Source organism: Ictidomys tridecemlineatus, chromosome 8 (genome assembly GCF_052094955.1).
Source record: "Ictidomys tridecemlineatus isolate mIctTri1 chromosome 8, mIctTri1.hap1, whole genome shotgun sequence".
Taxonomy (NCBI): domain Eukaryota; kingdom Metazoa; phylum Chordata; class Mammalia; order Rodentia; family Sciuridae; genus Ictidomys; species Ictidomys tridecemlineatus.
The window spans coordinates 61,831,143-61,851,819 of record NC_135484.1 but is presented as its reverse complement, the minus strand read 5'-3'; the positions used below and the strand labels follow the sequence as shown (position 1 = coordinate 61,851,819).

The following is a 20,677-nucleotide window of genomic DNA, read 5'->3' as shown; positions in this document are numbered from 1 at the left end:
ATTGAAAATACACAGCCCACCTACTACTAAATTATCTGGAGGTGTTCAAAGAAAAGGTAACATGCCCTCCAGATCTCCCTAGGAAGTATGCTCCATTTGAAGGCCTTTGTGAACCAATAAAATTGGTAATATAATTCCTTCCAATGTTTGGTTTTCTAATGCCAAACACGATTCTAGGCACGACTTAGAGCTCTCCAGCTGTGATAATAATAGATGCCATTTATTGAGAGCTTACTGTGCCTGGTAATATGCTGATCATTCCATATGCATCACACCATTTAATCCTCCTAACCACTCTAATAGAGCTATTAATTAGCTCTATTTAGTAGATGAGGAAACTACATCTCTGAGAATTTTAATAAGATGCCACAGCCACCCCCTGGTCTAGCTGGTCTCAAAGCCTACACTCCAAACCTCAATTTTACACTTGAGATAAAGCACTGTTGAAGAAAGAGGAGAGGAAAACAGAATCCAATATTAAAGAGACATATAGTTATGGGGCTGGAAGCTTTATAGTCCCTGGAACCAAAATATAAGTTCATTATACATTTTCTTAACCTGGAAGAAAGAGGTATGGATGTATGTGGCATTGTGTGGGGAGAGGGAAAAGCCATAGGCTACACAGTTCTGCCCTCATTACATGCTAATTGAACAAGTTTCAGTATGCTGAGGTCTTTGAAGTATAAGGCAAACTCTTCACTCCCTATTAGGCCTATTCTGAGCAGAAGGAAGAACCCTGACTCTTCCCACCTCAATGGGAACAGGCAACTCAGCTGAGAGCTCTTAGGGCTAGAAACATGAGATACACAGGTTCTTCTTGGAATACTCCAAAGCATACTAATGAATATAGCATGCTCAGGACAGAATGCTATACAAATTCCAAGTTAAATATTTCCTCATTACCATTTTTAATTGAAGCTTCTTGAGTTTTAGTTCCCTGTATCATACCTTCCACATACTATCAGCCTTTTTTCCCAGTGAAAACCAGCCTCTTTCTGCAAGATGCCACCTTTACTTTCACAGAAGCAAAAGATGGCACCTCTGGCCTCACTAAGTGGGAATCCAAATGCTATACATATGTCCTTTGGTAACTCCACTCATCTGCTTACCTCAGAGAAACTCAACCTTCAGAGCTATTCCAAGCAAGGAGTTGTCCAGGCTCTGCTTGTTTTTATAAAAGTATAAACCAGGCCTATTTCTGAAGCACTCTAGTCAAGACTTTTGAGCCCTTTTGAGAGGGGAAAAAGCTTTCCCTGAGTGTATATGGGAAAGTGCTATTGGCGCAGCAAAGAAGAACATTCTGTCCTTCACTCACAAAGAAAATTCAACATAAGGCAACCTTGGCATACATGAGGTACACATTTCAAGAGTACCCAAAGGAGAATTTGAAGGATAAGCCTCTTGTCAATAGCCCAGAAACTACGGGAAGTACACTGCCCTGAGATATTCAAGCAGGCAGAAGTTGGGTGGTTCCGTTAGATAAGACCTCACATTGCTTTGAAGCTACAGGGGAAAAGCCTAGCAGTCAATTCTTTTTTTTAGGAAAATTGTGAACTTGCACCAGGACACACCATCAAAATTCTGATCCATATTTATCCCTTTAAAATGAACTGTACTAGGTGTAAACTTGTTGAAAACTCTTTAACCCCATTATTTGGACTGAAACATTTCAGGTGTTCATTAAATGTTGGAGAAAAGAGAGGAAGACAGCCAATATATATACAGAGAGTGCAGAGTAAAGAATGAATGCTACATAAGAGTTCCAGTCGGCCTCAAGTCTACTGATGCCATTTACTACATTCAAGCTCTTAGGCAAGTGATTTAGTTTCTTTGAACAGGAAAAAGATTATGATGATACTAACCCATGAAGAACTGAACCAGAGTTAGGGCCATTTAAGGGAAAAGGTATTAGAGACAGGTAGCCATGAGAATTTGTTTCCAGGTCTGCCCCTAGCATAACTTCCAGAGTAGCCTTGGGCAAATTGCTTCATCCTTCTTAACTTTGTCTATAAAATGATATATTAGGTTAAATTAGACTTTCTCTAACTTTTTTTTAGCTCTAATGTTCTATTTGACACAATAATTATTTTTTCCAGTGTTGAATCATGATTTCTATGTCTGTCCCTCTATTTCACTTATTTAAAGATCATTATTGAGAACTATAACTTAAGTCAGAGAATTTTTATAGTCTTGGTTATAAGAAATCTATGATGTAAGTGATAATTTTATTATATTGACAGTTTACCCCCAAGTATCCCATTATGACACAGTTTATTAGGAGTTACATGATATGTTTGGTCAATAAAGTATTCCTTTCAAGAGTATGAAGGGTACTCATAATTCTGAGTATGAAGGATGATAACAGTCATTTGAATCTGAATTTGTTCATACATTCTCCTTTAAAAAGAATATTTTTGTGGAGGTGGGGGGAGACACTTGGGATTGAACCCAGGGGTGCTTAACCACTGAAAAACACTCCCAGCCCTTTTTATTTTTTTATCTTGAGACAAGTGCTTGCTAAGTTGCTGAGGCTGGCTTGAATTTGCCATCTTCCTGCCTCAGCCTCCTGAGCCTCTGGTAGTACAGGCATGAACCACCACACCTGGCTTCTTTCAAAATCTTTAAGGTCATCATTAAGATGATTAAGAAGCACAGACTAAGCCACAGGACCCAAATTATCAGCATGACTAGAAGTCAGAAAATATAACAAACTTCAAATTTCTTATAAATTAAAAAATTAAAAGTCCAAAATTAATTACTATGAATCTTTGGATGTAGAGTGAAGGGAAGGTTTAACAGACTCTAGAAGGGAAAAAAAAAGAGCTTAGGACATACACAAAACTAGACAAATCACTCTAAGAAAAAAAGTACATTAAATGCCAGAATATGAATATGTCAGTATTTGGTGGTTCACAGCACTGGCCACAGGGAAGCGTCTCAAAAGGGTCTCAAAACAAAATCCAAAGTGGTAGCCATTAAAAAATGTCATCTCCATGTGAGTCTAATAAATTTGTTCTTCAGGGACAGCAGTGAAAGGAAAGAAGGAAGAGGGAGAGGTGAAGATTCAATAGACATGAAAAAAGTAAAGTACAGGACAGGTTAATCCTAGCCTTTTACCTTCCCCCTCCCACCACACCATCATCCATTCAAAAAAATATTATGTATGTGACAAACTGACAGGAAAAAAAAATGTTCTTTTTTTAAATTTTTTTTCATTGTAGATGGACACAATGCCTTTATTTATTTCTTTTTATGTTGTGCTGAGGATCAAATCCAGAGCCTCACTCGTGCTAGGCAAGCGCTTTACCACGGAGCTACAATCCCAGCCCCAAGAGTGTTCTTGAAATAGCATCATAGTCCATGAAATGCCAAAGAATAGGGGAGAAATTAAACTTCACATAAAACCCTGTAGGTGACAATAGAATGAATCGAACGCCTCTGTTCATGTATGAATACATGAGCAGTGTAACTCCACACCATGTATAACCACAAGAATGGGAATTATACTACACATATGTATAGTGTGTCAAAATATACTGTCATGTATATCTAAGAAGAACAAATAAAAAATTTTAAAAACTAAATATAAACCCCCTGTAAGAGGAAAACAAGAAAATAGAAATGTAAACATCTCAGCTAGGGCTTGGGCTGTAGCTCAGTGGCAGAGTGCTTGCCTAGCACATTTGAGGCCATGTGCTTTGATTCTCACCACCACATAAAAATAAATAAATAAAATAAAGGTATTGTGTCCATCTACAACTAAAAAATATTTTTTTAAAAAACCACCTCAACTAATAAATTATGTCCTCATAAAATAGCTAACTGTGAAAAAGAAAACTGTAAGACCACACTTGAAATTGAATTAAATGCTCTCAACAAGCATTTGGAGATATACATATGCACATAAACACATATATACACATGCCTGGAATCTGGAATCAGAAATTTTAAAAACTAAACAGTGGACCCAAAAAACCCACCACAGGGCACTTGCTCTGGTTTGATTCTTTACACTGAAAAACAAACCAAACCAAACCATACAAAACCCTACCACCTCAAAACAAAACAAAACAAAACAAACAAACAAACAAAAAAAAAAACAGAAAAGCACATGCAACAAAAACTGACCAAACTCAAAGAAAATAAGTGAAGAGTAAATTGCAAGTCATGAAAAAGAGAACAGATATAAATGAAAGTTTTTAAATAAGAAAAATTGAAGAAAGACTGGAAAACTTCTAAGAGAATAAAAATTATAGAAATTAAAAGGATGAGAAAGAGGTTAAGAGGAGATTTGAACACATTTTGGTATAAGCACAACATTCATATAGAAGGCAAAGGAATTAGAATTGTTAATACTATTTATAAAAGAAGAATGAAGAAAGAGAATCTGTCCGCTCAACTTCAAAACTTATTATGTAGCTACTATAATGAAGACCATGTGATATTCATGGAGAAACATAGCAGATCAACAGAACAGAATACAGAAGCCGGAATAGAGACCCACACAAATATTCCCAACCTATTTTTGACAATTCAATGAAGAAAATTTAGGCTTTTCAACACTAGTGTTTATTTTAAAATAACTCAAAAGAATCACAGACCTAAATATAAAGCATAATATAAATATTTTTAGAAAATAACGAGGAAATTTTCAAGATTTAAGGCAAGGTAAATAGTTGTGAGACTTGGCAACAAAAACATAATCCATATTAGGAAAAAAATAGACAAATTGAACTTGATTGAAATTAAACATTTTTTTGCTTTGCAAAAGACCCGGTTCAGAAGATGAAAAAATAAGCTACAGACAGGAAGAAAACACTGACAAATCACATATTCAACAAAGAACTAAATATCTAGAATATATAAATAGCTCCCCAAACTCAAAAAATTTTTAAAAGGTAAAAGATATATGAAGCAGCATTTACCAGACAGAATATACAGATGGTAATAATCACATGAAAAGATGTTCAAGAACCTTGTGACTAGGCAGATGCAAATTAAAGCCACAATAAAAGATCACAACACACCTACAAGGTTGGCTAATATATAAAAAGTAGTGACAATACCAAATGCTAGCCAAGATGCAGGGAAACTAGATAACTCATACAATGCTGGTAGGAACATTTAAATGGCATGACCACTCTGGACAGTTGTTCAGCCTCTTAAAAACTTAAATGTGCAATTACCATACGCAACCCTGGGCATTTATCCCAAAGAAATGAAAACTGTATTCATACCAAAATCTGATATGAATATCAATGGTAGCTCCCCACCCTGTCAATTCCAGGTCTTTATTTTGTATTTAAAAAATATACTTTTAAATGAATAAAATTTACCATCTTACCCATTTTTCAGTGTACAGTTCAATGGCATTAAATACACTCACAATTCTGTGCAACCATTACCACCATACGTATTTTAAAAAACTGAACTCCATACCCATTAAACAGTAACTCCTAATTCCCCTCTCTTCAGTCTCTGTCAACCACATTCTACTTTCTATCTCTACAAATTTGACTATTCTTGGTATCTCATGTAGGTGCAAACACACACTACTTGTCTTTGTGATTGACTTATTTCACTTAGCATAATATCCTTGAGGTCCACCATGTTGCAGCATGTGTCAAAATTTCCTTCATTTCTAAGGCTGTATAATATTTTTGCTAAAAGCCACAATTCACTATGAAAGTCTGTTATAACTATCAGTGCATCAAATAACATAGGAATATCATCTACATAAAATATAAACCATAGGAGATGGAAGGAGAAATAGAGAATATCACATTAGACTCACACACCATCCTCAGTATAAGCCAAGTAAAGTGAGTTTAAGCTATAAAAAAGACTACGGAAGACTTAAAAATTTTAAGTTAAATTTTATGGCTCTGTGTCAAGCTTTACATACTGATAATAAAAATAAACTGTATACACACACACACACACACACACACACACACACACACACATACTAAATGTTAGGTCACAGAGAAAACCTTAGTGAATTTCATGAAATAGAAATACCAGAAGTGACACTTTCTAATATCAATGAATTAAAAATGAAAATTAAAAACAAAAATTTAAAATTCTCTTCCACCTGAAAATTTTAAAAATAACTCTGGAGGAAAAAGAAGCAAACACAAATACGCATTACATAAATTAAATTACAGAATTTTGGAGGAAAGGATAGTGAAAACATGATATTCAGACTGAGGATGTATATAGTTTTAAACATCTAAATCAAATAAACTAAAAGAATAGGAATAAATTCAATTCTCAATTCAAAAATCTTAAAAAGAAAAACAAATCATGAAAAATGTTCAAAGAAATTCACAAGAAATATAAAATTAGCCCCAAAACATATGAAAAGATATTTAATTACTTAATAAGTAAAACAACACTTATCTATCAGATTAGCAAAAATTCAAAAGCTCGACAATAAGTCGTTTGGTATGAGAAAACAGGTATTCCCATATGTTAATGGAATTTGACAATAACTAACAAAACCAGTTTTTACCATTTGGCCAAGAACTTTCCCATTTCTAAGAAGTTAAAAATATATCTCCAATATTAGAAAATAATTATACATAAGAATATTCATTATAGCAACATCTGTAATTACAAAATATTAAAAAATCACTCAAATGTTCAAATGCAAGAGATTAGTTGAATAAACTTAGCAACGGTATATATACTGAATGGGTTAGTAGGCAGGTTTTTTTTTAATAGGAATACATACACATGAGAGGAAATTAAGTGTATGTGTATATGTATAAAATATGCTGCATTCATACAAGAAAAAACAAGAGAAGTAAAATATACATGTATCTTCTAGCTTTTGCAAAAGAACCACAAGAAGGACAAGCCAGATAACAAGCAAACTGGTTACCAAAAAGGGTAGAGGGACAAAAGGATATAGAAGGGACATATAAGTATATTTCTCATCTCTGTCTGCTGAAAGGGCCTAGAAGAATGACATGCCAGTAATATAAGCACAATTATTATGCAACTCTTAGGTTTTAGATGCCATTCTCCACTAAAAGGAGCCAAGGTTCCTTGGAGAAATAACTAGGGCAGAAAAGGTATATGTGAACCTGCAACATCTTGGGGAACCAAAAAATAGGAAAGTGCTCAAAAACATTAAATGTTGGATGTGTGTCAAAAAGACAGGGGAGTCAGCTTGAAGGAATTCCCACTGATCAAACATGGAAAACTTAAGCAAAAGTAAATAAGGACAGTAATGAGTGAATTTTAATCTGCTAAACAAAATAAGAATCCAGGAGTCCATAGTAATAAATAAGGGGAGAAAGACGAACCTACCTTACAGAAGAGTGCCAACTGATAAGTGTAAAGGGAGTAGTTGAGCTTGAAAATAAACGTTTTGTATTCATACAACAAACCTTTTTTTGGGGGGGGCGGGGAGATGGAGGGGGGAAACAATGATCACAGATGATAATTCTAAGGAGGAAATTTTGAAGAAGAATAGGCTATTTTTGTGGTCTTAAAAAGGCTCCCCCACAGATTGCTTTGTTAATTGAAAGGAAAAGAATAGCAATTATACCATAGAGAAACCAGATGACACCTTGAGCAGGTAATCAAAATTAACCTCTCCATCCAACTCAGAACAGAGGAACATCATGCCCATCTGGATGTCTGACAACACAATCCTACCTATGAAGTATGCCAGCAAATGATGTACAATCACAATCTAACCAAGAGAAAGCAGCACACAAACTCAAGTCCAAAAATAATCTATAAAATAACTGGGCTCCTCTGTTCTTCAAAAAATGCCAAGAACATGAGAAAGAAATAGGAAAGATAAAGAAGGCTTCAGATTAATGACTAAAGAGACATGACAACTAGATGCAATACAAACTCTTGGACTGGATCTTGTTCTGGAAGGGAAACAACAAATGCTATAATGGATATTACTAGGGAAATCTTACATCTAGACTCTAAGATTAGTTTAAAATATTTTATTGAGATTAAATTTACTGATTTTGATAATTGTTGTGCTTATGTAAGAGAATGTCCTTGTCCTTAGAAAATGCACAATGAGGGCTGGGGTTGTGGCTCAGCAGTACAGCACTCGCCTAGCACATGTGAGGCCCTGGGTTTGACCCTCAGCACCACATAAAAATGAAATAAAGGTACTGTGTCCAACTACAACTAAAAAATAAAATATTTTTTAAAAAGAAAAGACACAATGAAGTATCAAGGTTTAAGTAAAGAGTCAATATGTATGTAACCTACTTTCAAATGGTTCACAAATAAATAATAACAAGGGCAGAAGGATAGGGAAAGAGAAAGAGAACATGATAAATATGGCAAAATGTTAAGCACTGGTGAACTTACACAGGGGATATAGTTTCACAAATTTTCTATAAATATGCAATCACTTCAAAATAAATATTTGAAAACTTTAAAAATACTTTAGAGTAAATATATCTTTTTAAATATTTTTTTGTTATTGATGACCTTTATTTTATTCATTTATTTATATGTGAGAATGGAACTCAGTGCCTCACACATGCTAGGCAAGTGCTCTACCTCGGAGCCACAACTCCAGCCCAATATGTCTTATTTTTACAGAATGAATTGAGACAAAGCCCTTCGTAAAACTGACACTTTTCTGAAGAAACAGAAACTTTTCAAATGAAGTTATCACTTAATTGTTCAAATATCTTTGTTCTTGTTACTGAATATTAATAATTTACACATAAAAATGTAATTCAAAGTTACCAAAGGGGTTCAAGTAGAAACAATTACTGAACTCAAGACATGGGAATACCCTCATCTGATGTCGGTCAATGTGACCTGTACAAGACACTTTCCCTGAGCTCGGGTTTCCCCTTGGTAGAGGAAAAAAAAAAGACTATTTTAAAAGATTGCAGTGAGAACCAAACAAACAATATGTATCACAGCTGTCTTAACAATACAAACATGTTACAGATGCACTTATCATGTAAAGGCCCTAATCACTTTCACTTAGGTAAATAGGATTGTTACCATAAAACCATACTGCAAAAATTACTTTTCCCTAGACTGTCTTATCTAGAGGCCATGTTTTTATCCTATCTTACCAATAGTAAGTTAAAGAATAAGGAAGTCAATATCCTCAACTGCAAAATCAGACCACTAAACAGAAAGGCCTTTTCTTACTAAAAAAAAAAAAAGACTGTTTACCTTGCCAGAATGTACCTTGATGCCAATGTTTCTTATCACTAACACTTCAATTAAAAGTCTAAAGATGTGTTGTGAGGGTAGAGAGGAGGGAGAATCATGGTAGATTAGGTCTCATGAAAGCCGGTGAACAGCTCTCCTAGCCATCTCAATATCTACACTGTTTTTGAGCACATTAAAATACTTTATGAGCTTCACAGTATTGCTCTTCTTCTTTTAAAGGGGTAACAATGCTTTCTTCTGTATTTAAACCTGAGAAAATAAATATCTTAATTCCCTATTTTAAGAAGTTTATGTTGATCAAAGAAGTTTTACTGAAGCCAGGTGCCTATAATCCCAGCAATTCAGGGAGCTAAGGGCAGGAGGATTGCAAGTTCAGCCAACCCCAGCAATTTAGTGAGAACCTGTCTCGAAATAAGAAATAAAAAGGGCTGGGGATGTAGCTCAGTGGTAGAGCACCCATGAGTTCATTCCCAAGTACCACAAATAATAACAATTTTAATTAAAACAATGTTTTTCTTTCTTAGAAAATGTGGTATCATCTTAAATATTCTGCACCTAAATTAACCCCAATTTTTTATTTACAAATTCAATTTTCAAAACAAGCATTCATGTTTACAAGTTTAAAAATGAGTCAAATGAGGAATTCCCTTGTTTTCAGAAAACATGAAACCAAATGCCACCCACCAGCAACCCTTGAGGATTTAGCTCATGAAAGAATCAGTCCTTCTAGAAAAGACTGCTAACCTCTTACACCATCAGTTGGGGCTTAATATGCATCCAATAAAAACTACTTACAATGATTCATTCTAATACTTATTGAGTACCTACTATTCAAAAAGCAGTGTGCCAGAGGACATTAGAACTACAGCCCTGCCTTCAAAGTGTTCACATTAGAAAGGGTATAGATGATGCACAGAACTTAACACTTACGTTAGAAAATGGCAAGGACTGGAATAGAGAGAAAAACAATGTAATTCACAAGTTCAATGAAAGGAAACATACTCCTTCCTTCAATAACTTAAATTGTTCAAGAAGCAGATATAAACTATGATTAGTCCAGAGATAACTTACTCTATGATTTGTATATGCTAACTAATACCTATAACAACAACAGTAGTTACCCTTACGAAATACTTGCTGTTCATTACTCACTGTGCTAAGATTCCACACTGTTTTATTAAATGTTACCATCTTTAATGTCTGTTATTAATGTTACTAATGTCTGCACAAAGTAAGTGTGGCTTACTTTGTGCAGACATTAGCTTTGTGTTCTAAACACAAAGAACATTTGCTCAGAGTCACACAACTATGAAGTTTGAAAGGAGAGATGCAAATCCAGAACCCTTTCTCTTCCACTAGCCCTTATTTTGATATTCTTAGACAACAAAGGCAACAGACTCCAAGCAGCAAGGATCCATATTTTTACAATGGGGATTTTTTCCAACCTCCACCCTCAGTAAGCTATCTCCCCATACCCATGGGTGATGTCCCCTAATCACTAAAGCAATCTTCTAACACTATTACACTCAAAGACATTCTTCTTTTGATAACGGTCCTAAGATTCATTCCTGCTTCAACGGCATGTTCCAGACAGGTGCTCTACATTTGTCTGAATGTGGCAGCAACAACCCAGTTCAGGAAAAATGCCAGATGTTCCAACAATAGATGTTACCGTTATCTATTTTTATTCTGGCAGCTCATTGAGGTTTTTATCATTTCTAGCTGTAAAATATATAAAGAGACCCTCTTATGGTAAAGTCCTGTTTTCCATGAAAAACTTTCACTCTATCAGGCCTGAGCAGCTTTCCTCTTGATTTGTGTCTGAACCATGAGAAAAAACATCACAGATGCAGACTGCATTGCACTAGGAACATATGCATGCTTTTAAATCACTTTTATCTTACTTTTTACTAATGTAACCCTGAAACATAAAATATGTTCTTTTTTTTTCCAATCACTGTTATGGGAAGAACAGATGGTGAAAGAGTTAGATTAAAGTAATACAGCATGTCCATTAAAATAACCCCCACTTCTGGGGATGCTTCCCTCAAACAGGAGTCATGTTTACTATAAGGAATGGCTTTGGCTTACACACATTGGAAATTGCCAGGGGGTTTCTCAAGGATAAACATAAGGGTAAAGAGAAAAACTAATGTCAAAATCAAATGCTTTTTAAAGTGACAATAATGCAAGTTATTCTGCTAATCTGAGAGGCTGACTGAAACCATGTGCCTATGATAATGTAACCGAACAACCCGCAAATAACAAAGTTCATTTCTAACTTCAAAAATCTTAGGACCTGCAAAACATAATTAACTGAAGCTGCAAAGATAATATCAAGCAGAAATTCCTTTCTCCAACTAATAATACCTAGAAAACGTTCATCTCTATTGTCTTATTAATAAAAATCAAGAATAATTCTGTATGTAATATATATTAAGAAAGGCTAAATCTGATTTTTACACAAGTAAAATAGATATTTAAGCACTGAAAAAAGGCCTTCTGAGATGTTTTTATGAAATTTAGCTTAATTACATATAATTCCAAAAGAGTTAAGCTGAAAAAATTTTCAAGAAAAATCAGAGAATATATTTTTTTTAAAAAAATCATATCAATCTTGGTCACATTCCATGGTCGGGATGATTTCACGAGAGAAAGAGAGCTAAAATATACCCATGTGTACTATAAATAATTAGGAAATACTGAATCAAAATTCATGTTAGAAATTTTAAATATTTCAGACATTTTTTTTCTTCTTTTTAAAGAGTAGTATAAACTGTCAGCTTCCCAGAATCAATATTAAAATACATGGTCACAAAATTCTCATTCATATTTTTTTATTTCATCCCTTTATAGTATGATTTATTATTTAATGTGAAATTGTTTTCAACTTTAATCCACATTTTAGTTATTTTTAGCTCAAAAATATATTCTGGCAAGAAATCTTTCATACCTGTAAATTCCCTGATATAGTTCACAAAGTAGAAACATGGGGAGTTTTTTAATATGCCTCAAATGTGGTTTGAAATGTCATAGGCCTTCTCTTAATCCACCCCCCACAGCTACAAAAATGTTCCTGGGATTCAGTTCACTCATTTTTCTCACAGAAAAGTAACCATAGTCGACATCTCATTAGCTGTCAGAGTGATGTGCAGCTGGAAGGGAATCAGCACACCAGACCAGGGGCCGGGTTTCCTCCAATGTAATTCTATAAGGAATCTCCTATAGGGTTCCATATGGAGAGAGCTGTTCCCAAAGCATGAAATCCATATTCTATCCCTTTTGTAAATCCAAAGGTGAAGTCCTAAAGACTTGTAATCATTTTCATTGTGCTGAAGATTTTAAACAGGTAATATCAAACATGGGGAAAAAAAAACCATTTAATTAAATCTTTTATGCCTTAGCATCTACCCCTTTAAATGATGAAGAATATTCCAACTTGCATGGATAACACAGAAGTAGCTCTAGCTCACTGAGTAAACTCTGGGTTTCCAAGACCAGTAGCACTAATTTTAATGGTAATCCTCTTCCATGATGGGCTTCAGGCATGAGTCAGAACCACTTCGATCCTTTCCCTGATGCTTTGACTCACTCACTGATTTTCCACATCTAAGTGGCAGATTAGCTAGGCTTGAATTAGATTGGTACAGGTGGCGCCACCTGCTCCAACCCCTTACTGCAGCTTTGTTTGGTCTTCACTGCTTTATTCTGGGTCTGGACAAAGGATGGGCCATCCAAGCTGCTCTTGAAGTATCTTAGAACTGATATGACACATTACTGCCCTTCCACATGTGGAAAGATGAGGTCTATGGGATTTGTCATTTTGTGAAAACATATTGAAATTGGAAGGCCCAAGTTAATCCATTTCAAACTGGTAATTGTACATGAATAGATAGGTCTACCTATCTTAGCTGTCTAAGCTAAACACAGTAAAAATGAGGGAAACTAAAACCATATAAACCATGTATTAAACAAAAATACATCAGAACATTTCCCCCAGGTTTATTGAGGTATAATTGACAAAATTGTTATATATTTAAGATGCATAACATGATGATTTGGTATAAATGTACATTGTAATATTATTACCACAATCTAGTTAATTAATACAGCCATTGCCTCACACAGTTACCTGTGTGTGATATGAAGATTTAAGATTACTTTAAGCAAATTTCAAGTGTCCAGTGTTATTAACTATAGTCATCATGCTTATATTAGATTTCCAGCACATATCCATGTTATTAACTGAAATTTTGTACCCTTTGACCAATATCTCCCATTTCCCCCAGCCTCCAGCCAGTGGCAATCACCATTCTACTATGTTTTAGATTTCACATGTAAGTGGAATCATTTTGCATTTGTCATTGTCTGGCATACTTCCTTAACATAATGAATTCCAAGTTCAATCATCCATTTTGTTTCAAAGAGCCAGATTCCTTTTTATAGCTAAATGATATTCCATTATAGACCATATTTTCTTTATTGATTCATCCATTGATGAACATGTAGGTTGTTTCCATGTATTTGTGATTTGATTTTTATTGTAAATAATGCTACAGTGAATATGAAAGCACATACATCTCTTCAAAATACTGATTTCATTTCCTTCATATATACCAAGAAGTGGGGTTACTGGATTTCCATTTTTAAATTTTTGAAGAGCTTCCATACTATTGCCATAATGGCTGCACCATAAATTCCACCAACAGTACCTAAGGATTCCCTTTTCTCCATATTTTCGCCAACACTCGTTATACCTTATCTTTATTACAATAATCATCCTAACAGATGTGAATATTTACTTGCATTTATCCAATAATTAGCGATGTTGTCCACCTTTTCATGTACCTACTGGCCATTTGCATGTCTTCTCTGAAAAAATGTCTATTTGATCATTTTTAATTGAATTTTTTTCAATTGAGTTGTATGAATTCCTTATTTTTTAATATTAACCCCTTGTCAGCTATATGTCTTGCAAATATTTCTCCCATTCCAAAAGCAACCTTCTCACAGTATTGTTTCCTTAGCTGTGTAGAAGCATTATAGGTTAATAGAGTCCTACTTGTGTGTGTGTGTGTGTGTGTGTGTGTGTGTGTGCTTTGTTGTCTGTGCTTTTGACATCACATCCAAAAAAAAAAAAAAAGGCAAATACTAAGGTCAAGGAATCTTCCTGTTTTCTTCTAGGAAATTTGTGAATTTTAGCTCTTACATTTAAGTCTTTAATCCAATTCTAGTTACTTTTTGTGTGTGGTGTAATGTATTGGTCCAATTTCATTCCTTTGCATATGGATAGCTAGTTTCCCAAACAACATTTATTGAAGAGACTATCCTTTCTGCATTGTGTATTATTAGGTCTTGTCAAATATTAGTTGACCATAATACATGTATAGGTTTATTTCTAGGTGTTCTATTCTATTCCACAACTGTTTTTATGCTAAAACCATATTTTTTGATTGCTACATCTTTGTAATATAGTTTAAAATCAAGATATGTGATGTCTCCCACTTTGTTCTCCTTTTTCAAGGTTTCTTTGAGGTCTTTTGTGGTGCTATACAAATTTGAGGATTTTTCTTGTTTGTTTTCTATTTCTGTCTTGTCTTGTTCCTTATCTTAAAGTAAAAGCTTTCAGATTTGCACATTAAATATGGTATTAGCTACAGGTTTTGTCATTGATAATCTTCGTTATGTTAAGGTACATTCCTTCCATAACCACTGTTGAGAGTTTTTATTATGAAAGGATGTTATCAAGTTTTTTTCTGACTCCCTTGAGATGATCATATGATTTTTATCCTTTATTCTTTTGATGTGGCATATTGCCTTGTTGATTTGTATATGTTGAGTCATCCTGGCATCCCAGGGATAACTCAACTTGATCATGGTGTATGATCCTTTCAACGTGTTGTTTAATTTAGTGTGCTAGTATATTGTTGCATCGATGTTCTTCAAGGATATTGATGTGTAATCTCCTTTTCTTTCAGTGCTCTTGTCTGACTGTACCATCAGGGTGCTGGCCTTAAATAATGATTTTGGAAATGTTTTGGCAGAGTTTGGAAAAGACTGATGTTAATTATTCCTTAAGTGTCTGGTGGAATTCACCAATGAAGTTTTGTTGAGGGTTTTTTGATTGCTGATTCAATCTCCTTACTCATTATTGTGCTATTCAGCTTTTCTGTTTCTTAATGATTCAGTCTTAGTCAATAGCATGTTCTAGAAATTATTCCATTTCTTCTACATTATCCAATTTTAATGCATAATTGTTCACAGTGGTCTTATATGATCCTTTGTATTTTGTGGTGTCAGATGTAACTTCTCCCCTTTCCTTTATAATTTTATTTGTAACATCTCCTTTTCTTGGAGAGTCTAGCTAAGGGTTTGACAATTCTGTTGATCTTTTAAAAAAAGAAAACACCCACTCACTTTTGTTGATCTTTGCTACTGTTTTCTATTCTCTAGTTCATTTGCTTCTGCTGTACTCTTTATTATCTCCTTCCTTCTGCTGACTTGGTGCTTAGTTGATTCTTCATCTTAAAATTCCTTTTGGTGTAAAGTTAGAGTATTTGAGATCATTCTTTTTGTTTTGCTTCTGCTTTTGTTTTTTTGAGCACTGGGGATGGAACACCGTGGAAAGCACTCTACTACTGAACTACCCTTATACTATCTCTTATTCTTTTTTCTTAAAGTGTTTATATCTAGAAATTTTGCTCTCAGAACTATTTTTGATGTTTCTTATAAGTTTTGGTATGTTTCCATTTTCATTTGTCTTGAAGACTTTTTTCCCCTTTTGATTTTTACTTTGAATGATTGTGGTTGTTCAGGAGTACATTGTTTAACTTCCACACATTTGTGAATTTTTCAATTTTCCTCCTGTTACTCATTTTTAGTTTCATACCACTGTGGTCATAAAAGATACTTGATATGACTCCAGCCTTGTTGAATTTATTAAGAGAAGGATGAGCAGAAGCCAACACCCCCTGAATATCCCTGTCTGCCTCTCCTTCAACCACTTATCAAGAAAATAAGAAGGCAACAGTTGTGACCAACCACATCTATAGTTTCTCCTTAAAAGGCTGGTTTTGCCTCCCCAGCTACACTGTGGATATGTTTCCTTAAGGATTGATCTTTAGCATTTTATAGTGTATTATAGGTATTTTAACCAAACATAAGAGTTAGTAAAAATCAAATCATAAACCTGAAAGCAAAGAAGTCTCACCTTACATAGCAAAGTGATTTCTAATATAATACTCAGAGGTTCATATATTCGGTTAAGCTAAAAAGACCCAAGGTGTCTGCTCTAATAATTTCCTGATACTACTATAGGAAAGAGAGACAAATCCAAAATTTATACATGGCTGGGAAATATAAACAAGCTTATATGCTATAAGATTTCCTGGGTAGATGATTTTTTTCAAAATTAAAATGAACAAATTTTTTACTATAAATGGTCAAGGATTACATGTTTTCATGTTTATATAAAATATGACATGAAAGTATAACTGTACGGTGGTGATAAAAAATACCATGTATGAAGGAACAACTATGCTTAAGAATGATTGATCCTTTCTTTTCTCTGCAACTTAAAAATCAGGTTCTGAATGCAGTAGTCAACAGCATATTTTTGAGACCAGAAAGAGAGTTTCTCTCTTTGCCTAAAGAAAGTCAGATTGCTGGCAATAAAAATTAAGAGGGTTCTGTGGGATTCTCTAAAGTAACAGATGTGGAATAAAACATGAAAGTTTTTCAGTATATCTATAGCAAGTGATTAAATGCTTTCAGATTTCAAGAACATGCAGAGTCTTACACATGCACTGTTGTTAGGGAATGATACAGTACTGGTTACTATTGATTAGGGAAAAGGAAAGAGGAGGGCAGGATGATTCAGTACAATGGGATGGCATGCACTGTCTGCATTAAATACAACCATAAACATGCCAACGAATTTAAAAGGAAACCCTGGAATTAGGAGGCAATTTATTCATGATTGACAAGAATAAGCCATAGCAAGAAAACTTACAACTAATATTAGAGTAGCCATGACTACCTGTATGAAAATAGGTGAAAAATATTATGGCCATATTATATACAACTGTCATAATGGTATAATTGCTGTTGTTCAACAGTAGCTACATGCAAAATCTTTGGAAATTAACTATAATTTTTTTCTACTGGGGATTGAGCCCAGAGCACTTTATCACTGAACTATATACATCTGTAATCCCTAGTCTTTCTTTTTTAATTAGGGTCTCCCTAAATTGCTAAGACTGTCTTCAGACTTGTGACCTCTTGCCTCAGCCCCCTGAGTTGTTGGCATAACAGGCAGCCATGACATCCAGCTAACTATAATATTTTTATAACAATTTTTTCTAAAACCCTTCAAAACAATTATATTTTGACCTCTCCTGTCCCAAGTAATAGATAAAGGCTAAAAGGTAATTGAGTGATTTCATTAAGTGGTCTTAATATAATGAGGTCTAAAATCATTCCCAAAGGTATCTCATATCAGAAAGGGATCTGAAGTTTCATCTAGTATTCTCTATACAAACCAGGTGGTAGTATTGAATTATAATCTGTGCATGTCTCCAATGTTCATATAAGGGTGACTAAATAATTCCAAAAAGAAGTATTGCTGTTTGCCATTTATTAGACATCTGTTAGAAATTTCTAGATATGCCTAATATACAATAGAACAAAGGGTCTAATAAAAAATATGGATAGAATCATTAAATTACCATTTACTTAACTAGCAAGAGGCATAATATGTAAAGTTACCCTATGAACTCTATTTTTAATTGATTTTTTTTAAGTACATGACAGCAGAATGCATTATAATTCTTATTACACATATAAAGTACAACCTATGAACTCTATTTTGTTTGGAAAATTTCCTTTTGAAAAATCTGATGATAAAATTTGCATTTTAAAAATGTGAGTATGTAATATCAAAAAAGACTATTTTGAAAAATAGATAGAAATATTTAAAATTAAATGCAATTAAAGTACTCATCATTTAGTCACTTAGAAGGAAGATATTGTGCATGCTTATCTATAATTACTGAAAATAAGCTTTGGAAGTATAACTGTAGAGGTAGTAAATCTACAATGACTAAAATACATCTATAACAAAAAGAGATACCAGAATCCAAAGAGAAAAAGAATTTTACCCATTCTTCCTCCACAATACCTTTTACTCCAGTAGCAAACTTTAGTTTATATTTTTGTCAGTCCACAACAGAACTATTAAAATTAGTATCCTAGATAGTTTTCCTTGGTTTAACCAAACTAATACTCTCACATATGTTCAAAAACCTTTAGTAGTTCTCCAGAAGACAAACTCTAAACTCATTATGGCCTGGCACAACTCAGTATTTCCAAACATATTCTTCCCAGTCCCCACTCCACCCACAAGCCCAATCACACTAACAATGTGTTCCTGAATTTCCTCATTATCTTAGTCTTCCTGAGGTCCCCTCTCCTTTCCTATATTCCCATATGTCTGAATCCTACCCTCAAAGCCAGGTCACCCACATACCTTCCTTTGTCAGGGCAGAGTCCATGTTATTGACACCATTCACAAGTACTCTGTAGTACTTCTTCTACTACATTTACTACATTGACAGTATTGCAAAACTTAAATACATTTCTTATACCACTTCTTTATATTCTTGCACCTTTTACTCAAATCATACCACTCAGCTCTCACAATGACCACTGTAACATCTATGGATGAATTCCAGTTCTTTTCTTTCTGCAGAAACAATTTTGAATTTGCTGTGGATATCATACTTTTCCAGTGTACCCCCAGGACACTCTCACACTGTGGCAATCCATTTAAATGTCTGTTCGCTTGTCTATCTCTATCAAAAGCAAAAAAAATGTACATTCTGTTTGTGATCTGTGTGTGTTAGTAGCCCACAGAGTAGGAACTCAGTCAATGATTGATATAGCACCATGATTATCCAAGATACACAATTAGAAAACAATTTTTATTAGGCACATAAATGTTAACTGAATTTATGACTAGGCTATTTAGAATGGAAATTTCATAAAAGAAAAATCTACTTTGGAAAAGTGGGCAGAATTTAGAATAACAAATAATATAGCCAAAATTCTTAACACATTTATATAAATATTAATGAAAATTAATACACAAATGTATTAGTCAGCTTTTTGTCACTGTGACCAAAATATTTGACATGAACAACTTAAAGGAAGCAAATTTTCTTTTGGCTCACAGTTTCAGAGATCTCAGTTTGTGGTCCACTAGATACATTGCTTTGGGCCTAAGGTGAAGCAGAACTTCATAGCAAAAGAACATGGCAAAGGAAAGTTCATGGCCACTGGGAGGTGGAGAGAAGAAGGGACCAAACACAAGATGTAGTTCCTAAGGGCACAGCCCCCAAAGACCCATTCCTTTCAACTAGATTCCTCCTTCTAGCTTCTACCACCTCAAATATTCCATTTAAATAATGAGATCATCAATAGATTAATCCGCAGATGAGGTCAAAGTTCTCATGATCCAATTACTTCCCAAAACCCTACCTCAAAACATTGCTCACTGGGGACCACGCCATCAACTCATGTATCCTCAGGGTACATTCCAGATCCAAACCATAACGAACATCAAGGTAAATCCTATGTATATACATGTAGGTACACATGTGAGATTTTTATACATCATAGAACACTGAAGAAGAAAGAACAATTTTGGAGAGAGCAATAAGGGATAAAGAAGGATCTCCACTTTCCACTCATCTATGTTGGAACTTTCAAATTAACTCCTTCCCATCTACACACATGCAAAGAGTAGTCTAGAGGCAGTCAAAGCACATATTTAAAATGAGTAGTTAAGAGTAAAATTGTAGAGTTTAAGAGCTTTGCATAAAAGAAAACAGATCTCACAAAGAAGTTTTGGAGGTTCAATGGGAAGACTTTGTTTTAGTGGCTTGATTACTTTAGGCAAACTCCTTCTTCATATTTCCTAATTTAAGTACTTTTCTCATCTATACATCCAACCATCCTAAATATTTAAGGACAGGACCACCCAAAAGTAAAGTAAAACTCTCTTCCTAAAGTGTATGATAGTATAAGAAGAGTTTCTTATTAGTTGGTCTATGGAAAGAAGCAGCTGCCCCTCCAACCACACTTTATACTTCAAAGTGCCCAACTTCTACACTTGATCTTAGCCAAAAGGCCGAGAAGTGATCAAAGTGCCCAACTTCTAATAGAAGTTGTACTAAAAAAAAAAAAAAAAATTCTAGCTACTACACATCTACTCTCCCTTTTGTCTGAATAAAGAAATCTAGTCTTCTGTGGAAAATTTCAAGCAATGTGATATAAGTGTCTTCAAAGGCAGGAGATTATCTTCTACCCAGCCACTAAAATAATCTACCAAACAGTAGCTTTTTTAGTGACCACTGGGTCAATAATGACATTTCCTCAAATAGTATACACCGGTAGATGTATACTATCTGGTTCTGACATGGCTCTGACAAATAAG

The 20,677-nt window shown here is 34.4% G+C and overlaps 1 protein-coding gene across 4 annotated transcripts in view; it reads right to left on the bottom strand.

Moving 5' to 3' along the window:
• Positions 1 to 20,677, bottom strand: part of Sim1 (SIM bHLH transcription factor 1) — a 72,673-nt gene that overhangs the window by 7,648 nt on the left and 44,348 nt on the right. The window lies entirely within an intron of this gene.